The sequence below is a fragment of the Halichoerus grypus genome, chromosome X (assembly GCF_964656455.1).
Source record: "Halichoerus grypus chromosome X, mHalGry1.hap1.1, whole genome shotgun sequence".
NCBI classification, from domain to species: domain Eukaryota; kingdom Metazoa; phylum Chordata; class Mammalia; order Carnivora; family Phocidae; genus Halichoerus; species Halichoerus grypus.
In genome coordinates, this window is record NC_135727.1 from 2,231,465 (window position 1) to 2,239,053 (window position 7,589).

Consider the following 7,589-nt stretch of genomic DNA (forward strand, 5'->3'; position numbering starts at 1 on the left):
AAGCCAGCCCAAAGCAAATGCTCTCACCCCAGGGAGCCCCCTCACGCCCCCGTCTCCAGGACAAGTACCCGGCAGGGTCGCAGCACATACACATGGAGGTCACTTCTTGAGCAAGCGACCCCACCCGGAACTCAGCCGAGATCTCCGAGAGGGTCCTCGAGGCTCCTGGGCACTGTGGCCCCTGAAGCCAAGGTCGCGGCCTCGCACGTGGGCCTCACTCACAGCCTGCTGGCTTCATCCACTCCCAACCTCCACGCCCTCAGCGGTGGGGCGGCGACAGCGGGGAGCCAGGCCCGAAGTCACCAGGGGGCAGCCCCTCCCAGCCGGAGTGTCTCCGGAGCCTAGGGGCCTGACGTTCGGGAGCCCTGAGGTAGCGTTCCCCCGCACCTCAGCATGCCTAACTGTGCTCAGGGGGACCCTCCGGGTGCAGGGGGCTGGGCACCGTTCCCCACGAGGCTCACGTTAAACAGACCCGAGAGGGAGCTGAGCCGCGGCAGAGCGGGCCGAGCCTCTGGCATCTGGAAGCTTCCCAGCGCTGATAGCCGAGCTGTGGCCAGTGGAAGCTGGCACTCTCTCTGCCAGAGCTTTTTTTGACCTTCCCCTGAGGACATAATCACACAGCGGCTCTCTGCCCCAGGCCGCCAGGGCTGTAATTTCAGGGCCCGAAGGGGTCCCCACGGAGGCTGGGCCTGTGTGTAGCTATCTTTAGAGAGGCGTGGTCTGGCGTGTGGCTCCAGGAGGGAAGGTGGACAGGGGGCTGTGCCACACGGAGGCGTCTGGGGGCTGCCCGTGAAGCCGGTGAGACCCAGGGAGGCCATGAGCCACCCCGGGACAGCCATGGTCTTCCCCCCGGGGGACGCCAGCCCCCCGGAGCAGCGGCTGCATCTCCCTGCTGCCTGCAGGGCTAGGAGGCTCTGGGGGGGCAGGGGGTGAGGGCAGGCACGGGGGAGGGGGCCGGGCAGCCAGCGTCTCTTGGGCTGGCCCTGCGTGGGGCACACCATGCTAGACGTAGCCTTTGCTCCTTCCTGAGCCCGTTTCTCCCGGATGTGGGGGGCTTAAACCAAGCTTGCCACCACGTGGGGTACGAGGCAGGAGGAAGGCTTGGCACCAGATGTGCAGAAAGCAGGCAGGGAGCCTGGCGAAGGAGCGGGAGGCTGGCCCTCACGTGGGGGTGCTGGGGATAGAAAGCTTGGAGAAGAATTTGGAAGCCGATGGGCAGGACTCCGGGACTGTGGCTGGGAGGGGTGGGCAGAGATACAAGGGTCCACCGAGGGCCTGGGAAGGAGACGTCGCGCCAGCCCCAGGGGTACACCTCTGCTCCCTGTCCCCACTCCCCACCACTGCACTTGTTGCCTTATGGGTCCCCTTCCTGGTCCCCACTGTCCTTACCCTCAGCGTTCCCCCGCACCTCAGTACCCCTGTCTCAGTCCGAGGGCTGATGAGTGCCTCCCTTCCTGCCACCTGACTGTGGTCACCCCTCCGATGCCCAGCGCTGTGGGGTTCCTGAAGAGAAGGGCAGTAACCGCCTCCATGGCAGCACTGGTGAGCGGAACATATGGGGCCAGGGACGTGGGTGAAGAAGGGGCGGCTCCAGGGCGGCGGGGGTGGGGGTGGGGGTGAAGCGGGGGGCCTTGGTCCTGCCAGCAGGTACCACATACACTGCACTCGCTTGTCCTGGCTGGGGCTCTGTCTGGGGGCGTCCCACTGGGGGCCATGCCGCCTGGGCCCTCTCCCCTCTAGGACTGAAGCCCCTGCCCTCACGAGAGAATTGTACTCTTTGTCCTTGGTCACAGGCCAGCTCCTCCCTGGGCTACGCCTGTTCCTATCCTCCCCTGCCCGAGGTGGTGGCCCCAAGGGCCTCCCAGTAAACTTCCTGTGAGCTAATCCTTGCCTCCTAGTCCTGGTCGGTTTCTGGGGAGCCTGGTGGCAGACACCCACTAGGGGCTTGGCAGATCATTAAGGATTGGCTTCCAGGCCTGGGTTCAGCCCACCTGACAGCACCCCCAAGGGCCAAGTAGCTTCTGGTCTGAAGTGGAACTTACCCAGTAACCACCTGTGGGCTGCCCCTGCCCTCCTCAAGGCCAGGTTGTCCTGACAAGCAGTGGGCCCTGGGATGTGGCCCTTCTCCTCCCAGGCCCTCCGGCCTCACGTGCTCAGGAGGGGTAAGAACAGCAGGGAGGAGAGGCCAGCAGGGGAGGGTGGTTCACCTAGCCTGAACTTCCTGTGCCTCCCAGGGCCGGAGCCCTGTGACTGCGGAGAAGGAGGGGACTGGGGACTGACCATAGCAGGAGAGCAGGGGCCAGGCCGGGTAGCCAGCTGAGGGGGAGGGGTCATGAGAGCTGGGAAAGCAGCAAGCCCTCCCTCCCATCGGGGGCCAGCGCCTCAAGGGCTGCTGACCTCTGACCCAGCCCAAACAGGAAGTGCCCTATCTGTGGGCCTGGGCCCTGGAGAAGAAGGAATGCAAGGATGAGTCCAAAGCAAACACTCCCCGAGCTTCCCAGGCCTCTCCCCGCCCCCTGCCTGAGTCTGGCCCTTTCTCTGCTGAGAATTCGGGGGCGGAGTGGGGGTGAGGGTTGGGGGTGGGGGGCTGGCTATAGAACGGGACTCACACGAGACTTGCATTTCCCAGGCCCAGACCCCAGCCAGAGGTGGTGGCCGGACAAGGTCTCCGCAGTAGGCACTTGGTGACTTTTTCCTTCACTCCACCCACATCCAGGCAGCACTGAAAGCTGGGGCCAGTCCTGCTCCTGCCACATCCTTGATGCCTGTCACTTAGCTATCTCTCTGGCCCCCATACCACCATGAGCCTCCCACTCCCCTGGGGGCAGGGGCTGGGTCAGCTGTGGTCTCTGCTGGTTGTGGCCTCCCCATCCCTCACCCTCCCCAGCATCGGGTGAGATGGCGTCATGAGCTGTCAAGGCTGACCTGGTGACCCTACACTGTTCCCAGTGGTCCCCTCCCAAAAGCAGGGTAACTGCCCTAGGGACTTCAGGGGGCTCTTCAGACCCTGTGTTCCCCCCCAGCACAGCTGACCCGTCCTGTCCTCAGGGCTTGGCAGGGCTGAGCTCTCGCAGCTTGCTGGTGTCTGCGTCTGCCTCCCCCACCAGGCAGGCAGGCTGCAACTCTGGCCAGGGGGCAGTCACCACTGGGTTCCCAGGGCCAGGCCTGGCCTCCCACGGACCAAGCACTCCCCACCCTTCCCTGGCACCAGGTCTCACAAAGGTACATTCGGGTCCCACATCACTGCATGCCTGCCCCTGCCCCTAAGGTCCTTCGGTGGGGCCCTGGTGACCCACAGGCTGGACTGGGGATGTGTACGCACCAGGGATGGGGGGAACCAGGGTAAGGGCACTGGGACCTGGATTAGGGGCAGAGAGAGAGGCAAGGTGTCCCTGGCCTCGGTACAGGTGTCAGTGTGAGGGGCTTTAGGACAAAGGGCAGGCACCAGGGGCCCCCACCTCAGCCTGCTCTGCCAGCAGAGCCCATCTCCGTGGGTCCACACCTGGGACAGGGATGCTTCCTGGAAGAGACGTACTGATGCTCTCTGAGCTGCTGGGTTGCCACATCCTTGTGAAGGCTGACTTCAGTACCCTGGCCAGGGCAGGTAAGGGTGGGGAGGCTCTTGGAGAAGCTTCTGGAACCAGGCCCTCTTAACTCCCTGCTAATGAAGTGGTGTGGAGGATGCAGGCCCTGGGGACTCTGTGCACAACAAAGCGCCAGCATGCAAATGCAGCTTAAATCCAGGACGGAGAGAGGGAGGTTGGTGGAGGCTCCTGGGCTTGAATGAAATGCATTTATTATGCTCAAGTCCAAACCAGCGCTGCACCCTGCTGGGCCATTTACTAAGTGAAGGGGCCTCAGCAGCCAATGGGAAGGGGGAGCATCTGAAGCAGCAGGGTCTTCTAGATCTTTCTCCTAGTAGTGCAAAGATCAAGTGGAGCTAGGCCTGCCCCCCGCCCCAAGTCCTAAGGGAGCAGGGGGCTCCTAGGAGCCCTCCGCCACCCCCTCCCCCTGCTGAGGCCGGAGGACCACACTGCAGTAGACCTGGATGCAGGAGAAGGTGGTGGGTGGGATGCGGCGCCGGTCAATAAGGTTGTTCTCCAGGTGTGTGGAGATGAGATTGGAGTCTTGAGCCACTCGAGTGTCAGATGGAATTCAGGGGCACGTGTCTATAGGGTGGGGATGGCAGGGTCAAGCAGAAGAGAGAAGGCCCCAGAAAGGGGAGGCAGGTATCATACAAGAGGAGAGAAACAGAGGGCCCTATAGTGAGGGGGGCAATACGACTGAGTCACGGCCACCGGACCCAGGGCGGCGGGTCAGGCAGGTCACTGCCACCACCTGCCACGTGCCCACTTGAGGCTCAGCCCTTGCTGCTCTGGGCCAGGGCCCCCTCACCTCCCCCTTGCCAGCCCCTGCCCAGATTTTTGCTGTCTGTAGCCCTCCACCTTGGCTGCCCTGGGCCTGCCAAGCACCGGCCCGGGCATAGCCTCCTGTCGCGGCAACCAAGATGGATAGATGGGGACAGTGAAGGATTCCTCCCACGGGCCCACCTGCCAGGCAGGGCCACCTGGCCTCAGCTGCCCCTTTCTCCCCTGGCTGGCAGTGCGGCGTGCTGGGACAGCATGATGGGCGTAGGCGCAGGGCCCCACCTGATCTTGCTGTGGCTCAGATGCGACACCTGCAGCCCCCTGAGGCGCAGGAGGCCACGTGGGATGGCCTGCAGCTGGTTGTGATCCCGCAGCTCAGCCAGGGAGGTGGGAAGGCCTGGGCAGGACACACCATGGCCGCCGTCGGCATGCGGGCTGTTGTGGGACAGGTGCGGGAGCTCCAGGCCGGGCTTCACGTGTGCAAACACGTAGCCAGGGACGCGCTCGATGCGGTTGTGGTGCAGCGTCAGGCGCCGAAGGCCCCGTGGCAAGAGGGAGGGCGCGTGCACCAGCCGGTTGTGGGTCAAGGGGCTCCAGCTTCCTGCAGGGCGGACGGCCGGCCGGGCGCGGAGTGAGCGAGTGGAGCCCGGCAGGAACCAGAGCCACAGCTGAAGCCCCAAGTCAAGGTGCCTGGTGCACACCCGAGAAGGGAGTGGGGGATTGGCTCCCTGACGGTGGCCGCCAGAGCTCCCGGCGGTTGCGAAGGGCAAGGAGGCCAGCTGCAGCCTGACCGTGAGTCAGGCCAGGCCCTGTCTGGCTTCTGTGTCCTCCTCTGTCTAAAGAGGCTGGGAAGAGGGGATCTGGGTGGGGTCCTTCCTTGTTCACCGCAGGGCTAGGGAGGCCAGTCCTTCCCCCACCTCGGGGGCTCCTCAAACGTACACCGGACAAAGGAAGTGCAACTGCAGGTGCTGGGGTGAGCCTGGCTCTGCTCTGCCCCTCCTCGGCCTCGCGGCCCTTGCCTTTTGTCCCTGTGCTCTCTTGTCATCTTCCTGTCTCACCCGGGCTGATAAGCAGGAGAAAGATGGGGAGGGAAAGAACACTAAGTCTCCCAGGGGTCAGGGCTGGGGACCCGGAGGGATCAGGGAGGCGGGCGGTGGAGCTTGGGTGGCCGCTAGCCCAGGTCACTCACTCCGTGGCGGGCCGTGGGTCAGGACCAGGGCCGGGCAAGGGGAAAAGCAGAAACAGAGGGTGGGGATGCTTCTAGCATGGGTTGGAGCAGGGCAAGTGGCTTTCCTCAGTGATACCCCCAGCCCCTGTGCATGGGGTCAGCCCTTTGGCCTTGGGGCCCATGCTGCCCTCAGCCCACGGGGGCTAGGGCTCCAGTGCCCCCTGAGCTTGCTTTCCCAGCAGCCGCCTCCCCTTCCACAGGCCGGAGAAAAGCTGGGCGGCGCCAGCAGGGCTTGACTGGCCGCCACCCCCCTGCCCAGGCCCCGCGGTGGGAGTGGAGGAGAGGAACAGCGGCTGGGTGGCCCCGCCCTAGGCTGCTGTCTGCTTTGCTTTGCCCCCTTGGCAAGAGGGGGAGAGGAAAAAAGAATAATTAAACCCAAACGTCCTGGTAACTTTTTCCTGGAACATGAGGGTGCAGGGCGGGAGGCTCTGGTCCCTGGAATGTCAGGTCGGAGTGTCTGTTGACCCCTGCCTACCACCCCCCTGCCCTGCCATGGTGGTTGCCAGACCCCATGGATTGTACTCCCCAGCCCTCCTGCTGCTTCCCGGACCACATCCTAACTCCATAGGCAGGGCCGATGAGAGCCGGGTCTCCTCCTGGATCCGTTCTGTTGGTGCCTCCTCCCAGCTATCCAAACCAGATCCTAGGGACTCATCCTGGACCCTTCCTGGAGTGGGGTGAATAGTGGCCCCCAAATATATGTCTGCCCAGAACCTGTGAACGCGACCTTATTTGGCAAAAGGGTCTTTGCCGATGTAAGTGAAGGATCTCGAGATGAGCTCATCCTCGATTGGGGGGGCCCTAAGTTCAACGACAAGTGTCCTTATAAGAGACAGAAGGGGACAGACTCAGAGACACAGCGATGTGACAACAGAGGCAGAGGCCAGAGTGATGTGGCCACGAGCTGAGGAATACCTGGGGCCAACAGCAGCTGGAAGAGGCAAGGAAGGATTGTCCCCCTGCAGACAGAGCGCGGCCCTGTCGACACTTGGATGTTAGACTTCCGGCCTCCAGAGCTGTGGGAATAGAAATCTCTGTGGTCTTAAGCTCCCCAGTTTGTGGTACTTGTCTGGTACGCCCCAGGAAACTCATACGCTTTTCTCTTCCGTGCCCCTTCCTGCCCCTGTCACCCCCTAGCTAAACTCAGCAGCTGACCAGGTCTCAGCGTCCGCGCTGTCCCTGTCTAGGCCCACAGCACCTCCCAGAGAGCTGGCTGGGTGCCTACAGGGCGAATCCAGGCATGGGCAGAGGAAGGGGTTTCTGTGGCTTTGGGGATTTTGCTGGGTGGGAGGGACAGGGAAATCTTGGAGGAGTAGGTGGGCGGCTCAGGGCCCAGGTCACCCTGAGCCCTGCGCATGGAGGCCGATGACCCACCTGAGACCAGGCCCAAGCAACAGAGCCACCCCTCCTCCTTACTCTCTGGGTTCCTCTGGGTGATTCCGCCCTCTCTGGCCTCCATGTGCCCATCGGGGTAAAGCTCGGGCAGTGCCAGGGCAGGTGGCAGCCGTCACGGGAGATCAGTCCGAGCGCAGGGGGCCAGCCGCTCGTCCTCGATGACACTGGCGCCCAGGTGCAGCTCCTAGGGCCAGGGCTGAGGGTGAGGGTGAGGGGCCCACCTGCCTGGCCCGGCTCCCATCTGTACCTGGCCCATCTGTGAGACCCAGGTGTCCGCATCTCTGCTGCTCTCGGGGCCGTAGGCCATCTTGCGGAGGGTCCCAGCAACACCTGCCAGCCCCACAAGACACAGCGCTAAAGAGCACCGTCAAGCAAGGGGGCCATGTGGCGCAGGGAGGGCCTGAGCCTTGTTCGGGGACACCCAGGAGGTCCAACACAGTCCCCAAAGCCTAGCTCTGGGCCTCCGGGAGTCGGGGGAGAGGCCCTCTGGCACTGAGGCTTTGCGGGGTTATCTTTAAAGCTCCCTTCCCGGGCCGCTGTGCTCTGGCCTTTTGCCTACAACACGGCCTCCCTGGCCTTGGGGCTCACCCGCAGGGAGG

The 7,589-nt window shown here is 63.8% G+C and overlaps 1 long non-coding RNA gene across 1 annotated transcript; it reads right to left on the reverse strand.

Moving 5' to 3' along the window:
- Positions 1-3,779: 3,779 nt before the first annotated feature.
- LOC144380456 (uncharacterized) lies at positions 3,780-5,011 on the reverse strand. Its single transcript, XR_013444613.1, has 2 exons — positions 4,650-5,011; positions 3,780-4,169 (listed from the first exon to the last, which is right to left on the reverse strand). It is a non-coding gene; the product is annotated as an uncharacterized LOC144380456 (long non-coding RNA).
- Positions 5,012-7,589: the final 2,578 nt, after the last annotated feature.